The 20,078-nt window shown below is 36.4% G+C and overlaps 1 protein-coding gene across 1 annotated transcript in view; it reads right to left on the reverse strand.

Moving 5' to 3' along the window:
• RAB10 (RAB10, member RAS oncogene family) overlaps positions 1-20,078 on the reverse strand; it is a 68,289-nt gene that overhangs the window by 47,415 nt on the left and 796 nt on the right. The gene's annotated exons all lie outside the window — the stretch shown is intronic.

The following is a 20,078-nucleotide window of genomic DNA, read 5'->3' on the forward strand; positions in this document are numbered from 1 at the left end:
ACATGTCGTCAATTATAATTTGGAAATGTTTGAGTGTTTAAAGGATTCATAAATCTACCTAAGCGTCCTACAATGAATGCTATTGAACTATTTTTATAAATGAGTCTTCTAAATTTTGTTTGCATTTTTAAATCAGTTGGAAGTACTTAATCAAAGTATTCAATGAACTGAAATGCCAAAAATATCTCCAGGTTTTTAAGTCTTTGGCAAATTGCAGTTACTGAAAATAAGAGCTTGCCAACAGGAAGTGCCAACAATTTCCAATTTATCAACCCAAAAATACAACTTAAAGGACTGCAGAATATTCTCTTTAAAAAACACAACCGTAGCGGATAAAGTACATTCTTTAAAAAAGTATAAGGAACATGGCGTTAGAGATACAGCTAATACACGTGTATGAATATGACAAAAAAATATTCTGCCTGCGTCATAATACTGAAAAAAGGTTTTGCTGTAATGAATACATTCATTTTTAAGAACTATTTTTCAAAGTAGTTTCAAAGTATTTTTCAAAGTAGTTTCAAAAAACAGTATCAAATATTTCAATAAATTATGTAACTATTTTTAGAACTCCCTTTCACTCTCGAGTGTTCCAGTTTGGATAATGAATCACGGGGTCACTCCAGCCATTAGGCACCCTCAGTTTTGTTCATGGTCTCCCCAAGACCTAGCACAGTGCCCACAGTGGGCATTAGAATATATGTTTGCAAACTGATTAAACAGCTCATCCCGTCATTCTTTCCAATAGAGTTTAGACGGATTAGTAGAAACCTCACATAAATGAACTCAAAAATGGGAGGTGGGGGAGAATCCGCACCCCATTCCTGCCTCTGACACCTACCATTAACTGTTTCAGTTAAAGATATCAGTTATTAGTTGCCCAAGTTAGAAGCCTAACAGGTTCCCTGCTCCTACCAATCTTGCCTCCAACATTTAATCACACTAACTCAAGTCTATTTCTTTAATGTCTTAATCCTCGCCTTCCTACCTAGTTCAGACCCTCATCTCGCTCTGGATTCTAGCCAGCATTTTGCAAATCTGTCTCTGCCTTCGTTAAATCCCAGGTTAATAGTTTGGTCTACATCTCTTCATGTCCTTTTTTACACATATCAAAGTATATACAGTATACTCGGTGTGTTTTTTTTTTAAGAAGGGCAGAGGTCACAGTGGCCCTTGTGCGGATCGAACCAGCAACCTTGGTGCTACCAGCACCACGCTCTAACCAACTGAGCTGACCGGCCACTTTTTTAAACACACAAAAAAGTCATACCTTAAATCTAAAATCACTTGATACCTTAGAAATATCCTAACTACTTAACAAGACTTTCAAGGCCTTCTACAATCTAGCTGCAATTTATATCCTGTACACCTCCCACACCCGCAGACTCCAAAAACACAATGTACAAATGACTCCATTCCTATGCTGTTCCCTCCACCTGAAAACGCCCCCCAAACCCCTGCACCTTATTAATCACGCTTCAAGACTCAGCTTAAATGACCTCCTCCTCTGAGACCTATACTCCCGATCAGAGCTTACCAGTTGCTCCCGTTTCCCACATTACATCGTTACATAGCCTTATTATCATTCACACATTTTCTTGAACAGTTAAGTGAGTAACTAGATAACTAAACTGTGAGCTCTTTGAAAAAGAAACTTTCGTCATTTTTCCTTTCATGTCTATATAACTGTCATGGCCTTTATATGCAATATATGCTCAGTAAGTGCTTACAGAATAAACCAAAACCCCTCAGTGTTAGTGGTTGAAAATGCTTATTTTTCACCATATCTGGATTTCAATAGCTGGCTCTAAAAATTTTTAATTACAAGGAAACATGTACCTCAACTATTTTCCTTTCTGTTGTCAACAATTTTCTTTCTGTAATACTCTATCAAAACAGGTAGAATAAGCCGTTAAAAGTATTTCTAAAATCATCACTATTTCTAACGTAGTGTTTTTAACTTAAAGGTCTGCTGTATTTTCATCTATCATTTTTTGAATCTGAAAATACACATGTGAACTAAAATTTAGCACTACTCTAATATATTTTTTAATACAGTTAATTCGAGATAAAATTAAAAGCTTTTCTTCAGTTTGTTTTCCGAGGGCAAAATTACCACATGCCCAGCAAGTCATTCTCCAAATTTAAGTATTTACAGTAAGTACCCAGATCAACCTTAGAATCTCACAATTTCTAATTCTGCTAATTTTAAACAAAGCTAATTTTTTCTTTCTAGAAAAACAGAACCAGTCTTTCTGAGGTATGAAAATGGACTAATTTACTTCAGATTCTTAGTATTCATTCCAAAACTGAACACCAACAAATGAAAAATAAGTAACATTCTTGGCACATAAAAAACATTATTTTTGACACATGAAAAGGAACGTGAATATCATACAAATACAGAAAGACATACATAAAAGAAAGTGAAAATAATAAAAGCAATTATATATAGGTTAACAATACATAAAATTATTTATGCAGATAATTAAGTTCAAAATATGCCAGAAGGAAGGAGCATCTGAGATTTTGTTTCCCAGCCTGTTGTCAATTTCACTCAAACTCATAAAAATTAAGGGCCAGCCCGCTCGCTCTGGTGGTTGGAGCTCTGTGCTCCTAACTCCAAAGGCTGCCGGTTCGATTCCCACATGGGCCAGTGGGCTCTCAACCCACTGGCTTGGTTATTCCTCAACTCCCGCAAGGGATGGTGGGCTGTGCCCCCTGCAACTAGCAACGGCAACTGGACCTGGAGCTGAGCTGCGCCCTCCACAACTAAGACTGAAAGGACAACAACCTGACTTGGAAAAAAGTCCTGGAAGTACACACTATTCCCCAATAAAGTCCTGTTCCCCTTCCCCATTAAAAGCTTTAAAAAAAAAAAAAAGTCAGAGGAAAAATAAGTAGCTGTTCCATTACTCAGGCAAGGGTGTTGTCTGTGCGTTTGTGTATATATGTACATATGTGTATATGTATGTGTGCACATCAGTGATTTAATTTGATTTTTTTTAAACTGCTCTTTAAAAAAATCAAGAAATCATAATTAGAACACTAAAAAAAGCTAATTAAAAATCATACTAAGAAATATCAGAATTAAGCAGATATATATAGTAAATAAAACAAAAGACCAGCTACCTCTCTAGAGTAGAATATTCACCTTGTACAACTAGCAGCAGCATGGGCTGTGGAGCCAGGACATCTGGGTTCAAAGTCTCACATTCCACAATAGGAAGTCAACAGATAATATCTAAAATTGATAAACAGCTGGATAATTATATTATTTAGAAATATGATGGTAAACACCAGGAGAATCAGCTAAGGGTTGAAAGGGCTGTCACAGGACAGCAGGACTCATAGTGGAAAGAGTGGTACAGGAACCTCCTACTTTTCACTGTAAGTCATAAAGTACTGTTTAACTTTTTAAAACTATGAGTAGTTACTCCTTTGATTAAAATTTTTAAAAATTTGTTTAAATTAAAAAAAAAGGCTGAGGAGAATAAATCAACGAAGGCTATTATGGTTGTGTGTGGTAAAAGTCAGGAAAATGCTCATCTAATCATGTCCATGCTAACACAGTTCTGACTAATGAAATGTGAAAGTAAGCTGGCCAAAGAGATTCTGGTCAGAGTTTTTATGCTCTTAAAAAAAAAAGGGAAACATAAACATTTTTTTGCAACCTGAAATGTAGTAATTGATTCATTCATGGATCAAATCACTGGGTAAAATGATGTTATTGGAGAATAAGGTAGCAATGCAATCTCAAAGCATCACCCTATGAGCTATTAATTACAAAGGGGAAAACTATGTTTAATGAAGAAATCTGACAGACTGTATCCTACTCAAGAGCTCAAATTTAGTGTATCTCCTAAAAAGGACAAAATACATTATGTACCTCCTGATGTAACGCATTGAGAAAGACACATTACCTAGGTAGCATTTTTGCTAAAATGTTCAATTTGAATTTAATCATGAGGAAACAAATCAAAAATGTGAGATATTTTATTTAAAAAATATTTAGACTCATTCTAGAGATGTGAGACAGCCAATTAACAACACAAGTAAATACAGAGTTGTCAAAAAAAGGTATTAAATACAATAGAGAAGTCAGGGAAGCAGGTAAGGTACAAAGGGAAGACTTTACCAGTAAAATGATATTTGAGCAAACTCTTGGAAGAAGTCAGGGAATGAGTTACGCGAGTACCTAAGCGAAGTGGCTGAAGACAGAGAACAGGCGCAACGGTCCTGAGTTAGGAGTATATCTGGTAAATCAAAAAACAGCGAGGCAGTTGAAATACTGGAAAGTGGACAAAGCAATATGAGTTAGGAATAGAAGATGAGGGCCGAGCGGTATCAGGAGATCAAGTGAGCCCTATGTGCTCTTTCTGAGTGAGATGGACTGCCACTGGAAGGTGTAAGCAGAAGAGTGATATATCAATTAAATGTTAATTGAGTTAGTGTAGATGTCTTATCAAGAAGGGACTGTAGAGGACAAGAAAGGAAGCAGAGAGAACACTTTAAGAAGTTTCTACCATAATCCAGGCAACATGATGATGTCACGGACCAGGAGAGTAGCAGCAGAGGTAGTAACAAGTGGGGAGATTCAGAAAGTAGAGCCAAAACAATCTGCTGATGAGGAATGTGAGAGAGGCAGGTTTTTGGTCTTAACTCCCAGGTTTTTGGTCTTAACAGATATCTGAGTGAATGCCTACTGTGGTCCAGGCCCTGTACTAGCTGTCGCATCATTCCACTTAATCCACTTAATCAGTTGCAAGGTAGTCATTATTCGCCCCTGTCTAAAGGGTCATAAAGATTTTAAAAGCTGCCTGACCAGTGGCAACACAGATATTAATTAATCCATGTTCTTTTCACTACACCATTCCCGACTCACCACTCTGGCCATTACTTCTTCTTTTTTAAAACTTTTTAAATTTTATTTTAAGTGTGTTTTTCCAGGACCCATCACCGCCAAGTCAAGTAGTTGTTTCAATCTAGTTGTGGAGGGTGCAGCTCCCAGTGGCCCATGTGGGGATGGAACCAGCAACCTTGTTGTCAAGAGCACGGCGCTCTAACCAACTGAGCTAACCGGCCACCCCTCGCCATTACTTCTTAATTTCCTTGTGGGGTTCCTATCCTGTCTACACTTAAACGTTGGTGTCAAACAGTTTTTGGAGGTCTTCCTTTTTCACTCCATATTCACTGAAGCCACTATGACTTCAACTGCTTTTGTCTCCCAGACTAGATGCCGATCCTTACCTCCCAGAGGTACACAAGTGTCTACTGGACATACTAACCTAGACACCCTACATGCACATATTCCAGTTCAGAAACTTATCAGCATGCCTTTGAGACCTGCTCCTACTCTCATGTTTCCTAAGTTAAAGGCCTCAATTCACGCAGCCAGTGGCAGCATCACAAATACATGGCACAGATCTAATCCATCTATAGGATGAAGCACAAGCTTATTGCCAGATCATAGAAGGCCCTTCACGGTTGGTACCACATAGTTTCTAAACAGTTGACCCTCCAGACCCAAAATGCTGATAAACAGAAAACTGGTTGACTAAATTATGATACATCTAACAGAATACTATGCAGAAGTTAAAAAAATGAAGAAAACTATTTAACACTGATGAGGAATGATCTCCAAGATACGTTATGGGTAAGAAAAAAAAGTAAAATACAACTATTTCTGTGATGTATTTAATATTACAGCCTTGATTCTCAAACTTTAGCTTATATCAAAATCAATTGGAGGGCTCTGTCCAAATTCCTCCCTACCCAAGGAATTTCTGATTCAACAGACCAGTGGTGGAACATGAGAACTTGCATTTCCATCAAGTTTCCTGGTGATGCTTGTATTGCTGTTAAGAGAACCATATCTTCACAATCACTGCACATTTCAAAAACTGCATCATTCTTTATCATCTTTAAAGAAAAGGAACCCACCACTGACTGTCCAAATTTCACAATGGTTGGGGAAGGCCAAACACTGCCTTAAAGCAAATCACCCACTAAAGCAGACCATTGTAGTTATATGAGAAAATATAACCGACAAATAGCACGGAAGAGTCAAGCTGTGATACTATTCTGTGGCTCATTTCAAAATCTACAAAACAATGTATGATCGTGCAATACCAAGCAGGTACACAACACCATTGCTTTCAGGAAGATATGCTTTATAGTAGGTAAGAACAAATTAAAATTTTTGAATTATTTACTCTTTAAGTTAGCTATAACGCTTTCCTTAAAATTAATGTTTAAAACTTTCAATTCTTTCTTTCCAGCCACTCATTCCCATCACTCAACAAGTGAATTCACCTAAGAGCATATGATGAAACAAGCTGTATTTGAGAATACAATTCCCTAAAAAAAATTCTCGCTCAACTGAACAATTCTGAACAGTGAATTTACTAAAATTGAAAGATCAGGAAAAAAGGCAAAATGTTTGAAGAAACAGTCCATTTGACAGGAACATTTTTATGAGGCCAACATAACATATTCCAAGGATAGAGACGTTACCCAAATCACTGCTGGAGTTGGAAATCATCACTAACCTAGCACAAAGGGTTATGAGCATTCATATATACACATCCTGCCTCATCGTCGATGTCCTAAACAGTGCCTGCTAAAAAACATAACCTAGAAAGAGACTGATATCAGCTCAACCAAACATATGCTGGGAGCTAAAGAAGAAAGTTTAAAATGCTTGTGTTTAAAAGTTCTGTAAATGTGCAGTAATTTGTGGCGCCTGCTCATAAAAACATCTTAATAAGGAAAATTTTTCAAAAGAGAAATTGAAGAGGGAAAGTCGTATTGTGTAGTGTAAAAATTAGTTACACTGGAGTTTATCAGTGTAACTAATAATTTTAAACATTAAAATTATTTGTATTCACTTAAGCACACATCAACCATGAGTCACAAACAGCCCCACCAATAGTCCACATGTTGTTTAATTTATAGTTACCGCTGCTATATAAGATAGTACTATTAAATATTTGATTAGCATATTTTATTGTATAGAGAAATACAGACTGCCAAACCTTGTCTGACTTAAGATCTACAAAGCCCACTACTCTTGAAGGAGGAATATTAGTTAAGAGCATGGCTGACCTGGAAGTCCATCTTAAGTTAGGTATAAGGCAGTATCCCCAAGATGCTATTTATGGCTCTGACGTTTACACATCTGTGCAAAACTTTTTTGAACCCATTTAAAACAGAGATTACTTCTTTAAAGGTATTATTCAATATGGAAAAATCCTTGTTTATCACCAAAACCAGTTCATTCACATTTCAAAGACATCCCTCCGACAATCCTAGTACTTGAGAATTGGTGAATAAATCTTTAAGTTTACCTTATCCAGGCTCATATTTTCTGTTTGTATATTCACCCTCAGGCTTTACTTTTCCATCGATGCATCCCAATTTAAAATATATTTTTGAATATAAGTTATTTCTGTTATTTTAAAATCAATCACTTATCCAGCATCTTGTGGAAAAACGATTCCACTGAAGTTAGTCTGATTATACACGTGGTACTAAAACTTAGTCATTTTGCATCATGCTTGCAAAATATATCAAACTTCCCATCTTGACAGAGACTACTGATGATACAAGAATTTCTTCTCATCGGTCACATAAGCATCAATTCACAAATTTGTAACTGTGTGGTACAGTAAGTAATACAATGTTTAATCTTCATTTTAGTTTTCAGGTCTCCTCCCTAAATGTCTATCTGGTCTCATTTTCCACAGGCTGGACATGTTACCTGCAGAGCAGCAAAAGTCTGCTGCTTCTCAACTGCTTTGGGCTTAATAAAAAAGGTTAAAAATCAGAATCAGTAAAGCACTAAGAAAATACCAAGTACTGTGGTTTTACTTTAGGGGATTTGTAAATATAAGATTTGCTTTGGTCTGAATTGTATTTAGAGATTGATGGAAGACTACTCTCTAGACAAATGTAGTGTTGCTAGCTGGTCGTTTAAAATTCAGTATCTTTCTTGAGGTATAGAAACCATAACTATGTAACTATGTAACTATGTAAGATAAAACACAAGAGAAAAATAAGGTGTCTTACAGGAAATAACCAAGCCTATACTATTCATCACTGCACCCCTGGCGCTCAGAGAGAGTGCCTAACGCATTGTAAAACCTCATTTTTACAAAAAATCAACAGCAATGCAAAGACTTATAGCTTAATATCCTAGTTTTTTTTTAATAACTATGTTCCCCTTGAAATTCAGATCTTTAATCTATTTTGAATCATACACCACGTTATATACAAACTAAACTTTCCTAAGACATAAAAGCAAATAGAGCAAAATATTGGTTAAACTGGTGAATCTAGAGGGAGGATATAAGGGGATTCACTGTAATAACTATCTTAACTTTTCTGTACGTTTGAAATTTTCCAAAAGAAAAGTTTTTAGGGGCAGCCGGATGGCTCAGTTGGTTAGAGCACAAGCTCTCAACAACAAGGTGGCAGGTTCAATTCCCGCATGGGATGGTGGGCTGCGTCCCCGGCAACTAAGATTGAAAATGGCGACTGGACTTGGAGCTGAGCTGTGCCCTCCACAACAAGATTGAAGGACAACGACTTGGAGCTGATGGGCCCTGGAGAAACACACTGCACCCCAATATTCACCAATAAAAAAAGAAAAAAAAAAAGGAAAGTTTTTAGAAGTTTTATTCACTTAGCCAAAGAGCTAATGTTTGAACAATTATTTTGGTATTACATTTCCCTTCCATAGGACTCTTACCCATTTATTATGCTGAGCATATGTCCCCACACACAAAAATATGTAAAAAGACACTACTGGATTTTTAAAAATTCACATTTATCTGTTAACATCTAATTTAAGAAAAGCAAAGCCATTTCTGTAAGACTAAGAATATATAAAGAGGTAGAATAACCCAACAATCACACTTTGTATGTGTGTTTACTAGGTTTAAACCAGTAAAAGTCAAGAGTGAGATATCTTATCATTCAATGCCAAGTGCTGTAACATATAGGACCCACTGCAATCCTGATAGAATATGAATTTGCTGAATCATTTGTCGTTCAGTATCCTATAAAATAGTATGCATTAAGAGCGTAAAACTGAAACTTAAGACTACAGTCATGCTTTGTTCAAAAAGCAGAAATACTCCTTTCCCAAGTAAAGCAGCCAAGAATTATACATCTAAATTAAAGCTGTTTCCTTTCAATGACGCTATTCTAAACAGCAGTGGAACTACTCAGACTTCCTAATACCTTCATTTGACTCTTCTAAATAACAAAAATATCAGTATTTTGAGGATGGCCTGGATACATACAAAAACACTTGCAAAATATCATCTATCTTCAACTCTACTGGATGTTATGAGTTAAAAAATAGGAGTCAAAAATCATTTGGGGTCAAAAATTACTTCGAATTCTAATTAGGATAATGAAGACCTCTGTGACCTCTTCTCTCCAAAGTCACACCAAAATAATAAGGAAAACTAGAAATATAAATAAGTTCTACCTTCATTTCAATGAATAGACACTAACTCTAACCACTATAAACGAAGACAAAAAAGCTTATGACCTCGGTACCACTGAAGAAGGTACCAATGAGAAGCCAATTCATATCTCAGAACCCTGGAAACGTTTAGCAATAGGATGTATCAGGTACCAAGCAGAAAGTGAGGGTCTGATTAAAGGTTTATATAACAACACCCCAAAACTGAGCTTCCATCTCTGTAGCCAGATATTACCACTCCTCAAGACCTAGCAGGAGTCTAAGGTTTATTCTCTAGAAAATCTGAAACAGACACACTTGAAATTCAGGAACAAGAGGCTCAACGGAGTTTGGGGATAAGACTAAAAATAGGGAGATTTAAAAGCCCTGCCCATGCTTACAGATCTTGCAAACATCTTTTTAATGAACCATTCTTAATTATGAATGCACACCCCGAAATCACCAATCATTTGAGAAAGGCCTCTAAAATACAGAATAAAACAAACAGGGGTGGGGGCACCATCGAAAACTTGAAGTTGAAAACAACAAGAAATAGAAAAAAATGTCAAACAAGCTATCTTCTAAGAAAAGATACTGTATTCATGAAACAGGAACAGAATATTTAAAAAAAAACACAAATTTTAAGTAATAAGAAACAAGAAAAAAGCTAGTAGAAATTTTAAAATATGACAGCTGAAATAAAACCTTCAATAGAAAAATTTAAAGATAAAGTCAAAGAAATCTTCCAGAAAATAAAACAAATTAACAAAGCTGGAAAATAGGAAATTACACAAATAATCCAGGAAGTCCAACATCCAATTAAAAACAGAAAATATAGGGAATAAAATTACAGGGGGGGAGGGAGGTGGAACACAAGTAAACTTCAAGAAGTAAACGACCTGAAAATGCCCACCACGTATCCAAAACCATGGATTTATTTTTAAAAAAACAAAAGAAAAGAAAAAGACCCACCCACTAAGGTACATCAATGTGAAATCTGTTACAAGGAATTCAAAAAATTTAAAAATCTAAAAACTTCCAGAGACAAACTAAGCCACAAATAATGGATAGAAAATCAGAATGGTATTGAACTTGCCAGCAACATCAGGAGCTAGAAGATAATAAAGCAATGCTTTCAAAATCCTAAGGAAAAACTGTTTTCAACTTAGAATCCTATGCCGTCAAATTTTCAGTTGAGTGAAAAGAGAAGAATTAAGACCTTGTCAAACACGGAAAGTTTCAAAAAATTTCCTTTGCCATGCACCCTTTTTGCAAAAAGAAACTAGAGGATGACATGCTCCCAGGCAGTAAACCAAAAACAGTATCACACACAAGAGAGAGCCTCAGGGAATTCCCACGGCAACAGCTGTGCAACAGGCCTAGTTAATAACCAATCCATAATTGAAGCAAGGAGAAAATATCTAGGTGTCCAAGAATTTAAAAAAAGCAAAAAAGAAAATACCTCTCTGATGATTTGACTGTGTAGAAAATCATTTTGAGAGGCTGTTGGAGGATCTGACAATAGGTAAAAGGAAATTCATCAAATAAAGGAAATTTTTAACTTCAGAGAAAAGGAAATAGTTATGAAGACTATTTGGCTTGACAAAGAATATTTATATGGGCATATTATTGTAACCATTGGATATCAATTTAATAAAAAACTGGGATGACGAGTGGGATGAGATTATAAAAGGTTAAAATTCTCATCTAACATTAAATTAATGACTCAAGAGATGGCTATTTAAGCTTATCTTTTGAAAATACAGACAAACACAGCAGCATAAAGAGCTAAGGGAGGCCTCTGAAGAGCAGGACTAGGGGTGCAGAGGGGTTAGGACAAGAGATTATTTTTTCTGTTATCATAAATCTTTTAGCAATATTTTATTTCAAAAATGTGTATTTATCACTGATAAAAATTAATTTTTAAAACTTCAGAAAGCACAGTATAAATTATTACAAAAGAGTCAATCACTAAGCCAACTCCCACTCCTACAGGGTCACACAGAATCTGAAGCCTTCAGAACACCTGTATCATCTGACTGAGTAGATGAGATAAAAAAAGCCTGCTGTATTATGCAAAAATTAACTCAAAACATACCATAGGCTCACATGTAAAAGGTAAAACTAAAAACTTTTAGAAAAAAATCTTCAGGACCTAGGAATAGACAGAGGTCTTAGATCTTTTGGATCAAAAGCATGATCCATAAAAAGAAAAAAATAAGTTAGACTTCATCGAAATTAAAAAATTTTGCTCTGTGAAAGCCTATCTAAAGAAGACAAGATGTAAACTGGGAGAAAATATGTAAAAAACAACATCCAGCAGAACATTAGTACCTAAAATGTATAAAGAATTATCAATACTCAACAGTAAAAAAAAAAATCCAATTAGAAAATAAGCAACTGACATGAACACAGTTCACCAGAATATATACAGATAGCAAATAAAGATATAAAGATAAAAATATTTTTTCAACACCTCTGGCCATCAGGGAAATGTAAATTAAAACCACAATGAGAGCATCACTACATGCTCAACAGAACAGCTAAAAAACAAAATAGTAACACCACAAAATGCTGGTGCGGATGCAGAGAATTAGATCACTCACACACCGCTGGCGGGAATGCTCAACAGTACAGCTAACTCTGGAAACAGTTTGGTAGTTTCTTATAAAACTACATGTGCACTTACCATATGACCCAATATTGTACTACTGGGCATGTATTCCAAGAAATGAAAACATGATCACAGAAAAACCTATATACAAATATTCATAGCAGCTTTATTTATAAAAATTGGAATCGGGGGCTGGCCGGTTAGCTCAGTTGGTTAGAGCGCGATGCTCATAATACCAAGACTGCCAGTTCGATCCCCACATGGGCCACTGTGAGCTGCACCGCTCACAACTAGATTGAAACAACTACTTCGAGCTGATGGGTCCTGGAAAAACACATTTATAAATAAATAAATAAGTAAATAAATATTAGAATCAGCCCAGATGTTCCTCAACAAGTGAATGGTTAAACTGGTAAATGCATACCATGTAATAATACTACTCAACATTAAAAAAGAACTACTTATGCACATGACTTGAATGTATCTCTATGAAATTAATGCTGAGTGAATAAAGGCCAATCTCTAAAACTTACATCCTGTATTAGTCAATTTACATTTGTGAAATGACATTTTATAAATGCAGGACAAAGTTTTGGAGGGGAGAATGGGAGGAAGGGAGAAAAGGGGTGTAGCTGTAAGAGAATATAGCCAGGATGCTTATCCCTTGGAACTGTTCAGTATCTTGACTGTGGTGGTGGCTACATGTCCCTACACAAGTGATAAACTGTAGCAAATACATAAATACACACAATAAGTACAAGTAAAACTGGGGAAATCCGAGTAAGAATGGTGTACTGCCATAGATGTCAATATCCTGGTTGTGATATTATATTAGTTTCACAAAATGCTACCATTAGGAGAAACTGAATAGTTTACAAGGGATCTCTCTGTATTATTTTTTACAACTGCATGTGACTCTACAATTGTCTTAATAAAAATTTCAATGAAAAAAAAGTCTGCATAAGCATTGTTGTTGATATGAAAGAAACAAATCAAGGCTGTCCTCTGTTCTGATTTGATACACTGTACTTTTTGGGTCTCCAGAATAATGGTTTTTTCCATTTTCTGTTTTACAACCTTGGATACTCTGTTTCTGGGTCATACTGGAAACTTAATGTTCCATCACTAGTTGCTGTTTTCCTCAAAAACCTATCATTTTTCATCTCTGGGAAGGATAAATATCAAGCAATCACTTTTGCTTGTAACTCAAAATATATGGCACTGTCATCAGAGAAAATTCTTTTCTTATTTCAGATTTCCCTTCAGGTAAGTTTCCTTCACCAAAATTTTCTTCCAATCTTTTCAAATTCCTATTCTTACAATCCAAATGACTTATTCCATTAATCCCCAATATTCATCTATTTGAAGGAAGCAAATCCATGACCTTTACAAGACTTTTATCAGTTTAATAGGTTCAGACAATGTTCTATTAACCTCAACACGTGGCTCCTTTAAACTCTTTCTTTATGACCTATCTCCATAAGCAGTTATCCCATGCAGATCACTTTAGCTAATAACAATTTATATTTTGTGCTAAATAAGGACTATGAATTAACACTCAACAAACCCCTGCTTCTCCATTGACATAGACGCTGCCACAGCACTAATTGGGCAAATTTGAATTTTTAAAAGCTGAAACAGATTGCCACTATTTCTCCTATCATACATTCCATTCCCTTTTACAAACCAAACAAGAATATCAGTATTTCCTTTGCCACATCCTGCACACCATTTTACACCATGATTCTTGAAAAGAAAATATTTATCCCTAACATCATCAGCTCAGCTCTGCTATGTTATAGCCGAGATTTGCAAAGAACAAGCAACCTGAACAAACCCCATGCTATTTGGTGCTGACTTGTTACTTCTTCACCCCGTCAAAACAAAACAAAAATGCTGCAACTCCCCTCTTCAAACTGAAATTGATGAGGAGATTCATCCTATCAATTTTTTTTCAAACAAAACAATGAAATTCTTAGAATGAGAAACATGGCTATGAACAGGATTGGATCTGGATTCTAGTCAAAACTTTCACTAATTAGCCATACAATCTTTTGGAAATTACTTCACCTCCCCAGTGAAGTAATTCTTGACTCTCCTGCATTGATATTCCATGACTCTAACATTCCAAGGAGTTCTACATGATACACACAACAAAAAAGCAAACCTGCCGTCAGTAGCTAGACGTGCAGACCAGCGACACCACAGTATAGGCAAGAACCATAAAGGAGCCTCTGGACGCGACCACTCCTGGTTAACCATAGCAGCTATCACTTGGTACAGTGAAGAGCAGTCTGTGATCAAAGGCTCTTTCAGAGAGCTGGGTTAAGTGTTAAATAGTTTTTATTTGTTTGGTTTTGGGGTTTTTTTGTAGTAAGATATACATAAAATTGACCATTTAAGCCATTTTTAAGTGTATAGTGCAATAGGGTTACGTATATTCACATTGTTGATCTCCAGAACTTTTTCATCTCACAGAACTGAAACTCTATACCCATTAAACAACTCCTTATTTTCCCTTCCCTCCTGTCCCTTGGGGGACTATCATTTTACCTTCTACCATTCTACTTTCTGTTTCTATTCATTTAACTTCAGATACCTTCCTGTAAGTGGAATCATGCAGTATTTGCTTTTTGTGCACTTTATCCATTTTTAAGTGTATAATTCAGTGGCATTAAATATATTCATACTGTCATGCAACCTTCACCACTAACCATCTCCACAACTTCTTCACCTTCCCAAAATGAAATCTGTACCCATTAAGCAATAATTCCCCATTAACTGAATGAAACTCTGTACCCATTGAGCAATAACTCATGACCCAGTCCCCAGACTCTGATAACCACTATTCTACTTTATAAATCCGTCTATACTAGGTACCTCATATATGTTATTAAAACAATATCGTCCTTTTGTGTCTGGCCTGTTTCACATAGCACAGTGTTTCTAAACACTGTGGTAGTTTACATCAGAATTCCATTCCTTTTTAAGGATAATGTTCCATTATATGTACGAGGTGTGATCAAAACATATGGTGAACGATGTTGCTGAGTGCCACCCAACGGAAAGGCAGAGATCTTTAATACGAGAAGCAGTGCGTTGAACCTTAGTAACAGTGTGCGACAAGTTTCAACTGTGTTCGGTACAGTCAGTCGGGTGTGAGCTACGGTTGAGACAAAGTGTGTTTTTAAAGTGTGTCATAAATCATGGATCACGATCAATGCATTAACATGAAATGGGCAAACGGTTTCATCCTCCATCATGGCAACTCTCCATGACAGACATAGCTCCTAGTACAGCAATTTCTGTCAAATAAAAACATCACAGTGTGTCCTCATGCACTTTATTCATCAGATGTGGTACCGTGCAACTTCTGGCTCTTCCCCAAAGTCAAAATGACCATGAAAGGTAAACGTTTTGAATCAATTCAGGATGTCGAGGCAGCCACGACAGCACAACTAAAGTCTCACGAAAGAGGACTTCCAGAACTACTTTAGAAAGTGGCAGGAACGATGGGATAAGTGTGTTCAAAGCAAGAGAGAGTATTTTGAGGGGGATTAATGGCAATGTGTCTTTTACTGTAATAATTTTTTTAAAATTTAAACATTTACCATATTTTTTTAATCACACCTCATATATACCACATTTTGTGTATCCATTAATCCCTTGGACATTTGGATTGTTTTCACATTTTAGCTACTGGTGAATAATGCTGCTAAACAGACAACAACTGCTGGTGATGATGTGGACATACTGAAACCCTGGTGCAGTGCTAGTGGGAATGCACAACAGTGCAGCCATTGTGTAAAACAATATGGAGTTTCTCAAAAAATTGAAAATAGAATTACCATATGATCCAGCAATTCCACTTCTAGGTATATACTCAAAAGAACTGAAAGCAGGGACTTGAAAAGACAGTTACATGACAAAGTTCATTTTTGATAAGTCAGTCACCCTAATAGGTGTGAAGTGACATCTCATAGTGGTTCTGACTTGCATTTCTCTAATGATTCGTGATGTTGAAACATCTTTTCATGTGTTTAATGGCCATTTGTGTATCTTCTTTGGGAAAATGTCTGGATGGTTTTTAATCAATCCTAAAAACATGTGTTCAAATGAAAGAAATTCCTTAGGCACTCTGGCATTCCTGCAGCATGAGCCACTCCTGCATGAGTATCACAGCAAAGTAGAGATATGTTTATAACGACACAAGTTTTGCTCATTTCTCTAAAAGGGAGCCTCTCCATATAAAATGGGTTCAGTTCAATTTAATCAGCCAGTTCTTAAATGCAAGTTAGTGGAACCATCCTACTCTTCCAAAACTTAGTAAAAATACTGAGAAAGGCAACAAAAAGGATGCACTTCTCCTAGGGGCAAGAGGCTTTACCAATTTAATTTCTAGTGCAGAGCCCAGAGACTCTATTTCCCAATGAAGGATATCCCCTATGGAAAAACAAGTCTAGGGGTGGTGACCAAAAGGTAGCACAGTCAGTAAAACAGTCAACTAAAAATTTCTGCTTTGAACAAATCCATGTAACTACCATATCACTGAAGGGTAATGCTTTCCTGAGCTCATACTGCCAAGAAGGTTAATGGCCAAATCAACCACTGAAATCTGCTCATCCAAAACCAGTTAACTCCTTAGCATATACTTCTCAATCTCTGAATTTCCAAGATGAGTTTTACCTTAAAATTACTCTATTAGCTGATATTCTTAAGTGAAATCTGAGCCCAACCTACATCATGTATATAATGGTCAGAAAGTAGGTAGAAAGGAAAATATTAAAACTAGCTCCAATTCTATATGAGAGGATCCTGAGTGTACTATCTGTCTGCCTGCTTTCAGTCATTCTCTATCATGCACCCACGAAATGGAGGGACTCTTCTAGGTGCTTAGTATCTATCAGCAAACACAAAAAAGAAAAAGATCTCTGCCCTTATGCAACTTATATTCTAGTGCCCTTCAATTCACTTTGAGATTGGTGAGTGTAATTTGTTTTTGCAACTGCCTGCAATAAATCTGACCAGAAATATTATTCATAATTTCTGACATAGATGTGTAGGAATTAATAGTACACAGAAAATTTTAAATACAGTAATTTTTGTGAGCACTGTAAGCACCATAAGCCTATAAAAATTATTTCTTCCAAGAATCAATAACCAGTAAGTAACTAACATGACAGTGTCTGAAATAGTGAGGGCTTTCCTCATATTGACAGTTGGGCCCTTCTGAACACCTGCGAGGTAACTAGTTCTATTCAAACCTCAGGAGGTTTTCACAATCAGGTGAAAACTCAAATTTCACTATCAGTGATAGAGAATGCTCTAGATTTTAAAAAAGGCAACAACAACAAAAAAGAAACAACCCTAGCCAACCGATAAAATTTAAATGTCCGAAAAGTAGTATACATTCCAAGTATTTCTAGCCACCTGCGCGTTAGCCAGTTGGCTAGTTTAGACAGCTAGACATGCCCTGTCCAACATGGTAGCCAGTAGCCACATGTGATTATTGAGCACTTGAAATGTGCCTAAATTGAAATGAGTTGCAAGTATAACACGCAAACTGGAGAAAAAGAAAGTAACTACCTCAACAATTTCCAATCTTGATTACATAATAGAACATTTTGAATAAAATGAGCAAAAATATATTATTAAATTATTTGTTTTTTTAATGTAGCTACTAAAAATATCTTTGTAACTCACATTATATTTCTTGGAGAGCACTGGTTTAAGACAATAGTAGACTTCTAAACCTGCCCACAGAGCGAATACATGTGTTGGCTGTACTCAATTTTATATATTTATTCATTGCTGTTTATACTGTTCAACATACTATTTAACCAAAAACAAATAAAAAAAATCAAGCATATGAAACCTTTTTATATCAAAATATGAAAGTTTCAGAGTCGAAAGTGAAATTGTTCAGCAGAGCACTCTGAAATACTTGGGTGGCCACTGTGCGCAGGGCATTCAATCCATAAAGTAACTTGGGCTGCCACCCTTGAACAGCAGGGTCACATATTCTCTACATAGCTAATAGGCTCCTCCAGTGAACCTGGCACTTTGCTAGGTACTGTACTCTCACTGACCTATAAAACCCTCCCAACTATCACCCTATGTGGTAGGTACTATTATTAACACTAAAGAAAAAACTGAAGCAGACAGGTTAAGTAATTTGCCAAAGTCCCAAAACTGGATAACCAGGATTCCAACCCAGCAGGCTTGATCCAAAACGACCACACATTTTCCCAAGTAAAATGACTACACAAAAAGGTTATGTCATCTTACAGGATTGGGTTTTAGTTGAGTGTGTACCCATTACAAAACGAGTGAAGTAAATGGAGCCAATGCTTCGCTTCTTACCCTCCTCCACCTGACCCTTCTCAAAGGCAGGTTCAAATTGACCTCATGAATTAAATCCCTGATCTTACTATAGGTTTATTCTACGCTCCCTTTCCCAAAAAGTGCCTATCCCACACCTCTAGTCCAATTCCTATATATCCTATCATCTCCATGCACGCTAACTAAGACACCCCCACAATTTAGGCTAGTTAGTCACCCCTCCTCCTTATGCTTACCTTTATTGTAGCACTTTCCACACTTCATTGTGATTGTTTCCACTAGATTGCTCCTAAAGGGGTCTACTAAATATTCACCACTTATCCCCAGTGCCTAAAACAGTGCCTAACATTAGGTGCTCAGTAAATATTTGCTGAACTATCTAACCACCTGACCCACCCAGCTACAGCTAAAAGTGGAATATTAAAAGCAAACGTAGTGGTAGGAAGTGCTAACCCACAGGCAGAGACAAGTTCTAAGTTTCACTAAACTCATGACAAGTCAAGAGAACCTGTCATGTCCGAAGTAGCATACTTCGGAAATAATGATGACAATTACTATGAACCCCGCCTCAAAAAAGGGGGGGTAAAAATCAAAATTTAAAATGATCACTTGCCCAATTCAATTTCAGTACAATTTGTTTTATGAGGATAAATTAAGTAGTGATATACACTTACAGATTGTTTGAAATCAGCTTAATTTTGACAATTGCCAGAATTCAAAGACCATAGTTACTTTTTTAAACAGTCTAAATATAAAACCAGTTACACTTAAAAATGGGTTTCACTGCACTGCCACAAGGCTGAGTGCTGGCCTTCAAGTAACAGGCAACCATGTGTCCTTTAAGGTATTTAACGTGGGGTGGGGGGGAACAGATTTCACATATTATTCATTTAATACAATTCATTTAACACCACTATATTTTCTAACCAGAGTCAAAAGGGACTTTCCTAGAGGCTTCCCTTTTCCTAAACGGGGAAACCGATAAAAAAGGTCAATTTTTAGCTCTTATCTCCACACTAAGTAATTCTGAAACACGAGGTGAAAGTACATTAGAAGTCCTAGGGCTATGACTGGCAAAATACTTTCCTGTAAATTCTAACGTAAAGTAAAATAAATCTTTCGGGTCTGAGGTCAGAAAACTGATCATCTGCCTTCGATTACTGCTTCTGTTGATTTCTCAGAAAGACTGTTGAGGCAAAAACATGCCAGAGTCCCACCCCAAGCACGAAGAGCCTCCGATTGTTTGACACATCAATGGATTGATTAGTCAACTCGGAGCAACTCACTTTTCCCCTCTAATTTGCTTTAATTATTCCTTACACAAACCCTCAAGTTTACTCTAACTTACGACCACATGGAATCTTCTTTTTGCCCTTATGTATAAATTCAGGCCTTTACCAAATGACTACTAGTGCTTCAATCCCAAACACTAAAAAAAAAAAAAAAAAAAAAAAAAAACCTTACAAATATCGTACATCTAGTAACGCCACACAAATATGGAAAAAGCCAGTCCAGTCGCTTAAAGAAATGATTCTGAAACGTTGTTAATGTTGCCTATTTTGTAACAGCAGGCACTGAGCAGAGTGGGAGACTCGAAAGCAAAAGACCGGATGGAAAGCATGGGAAGACCCCGCCCCAGTAAGCTAC

Source organism: Rhinolophus ferrumequinum, chromosome 13 (genome assembly GCF_004115265.2).
Source record: "Rhinolophus ferrumequinum isolate MPI-CBG mRhiFer1 chromosome 13, mRhiFer1_v1.p, whole genome shotgun sequence".
Lineage (NCBI taxonomy): Eukaryota > Metazoa > Chordata > Mammalia > Chiroptera > Rhinolophidae > Rhinolophus > Rhinolophus ferrumequinum.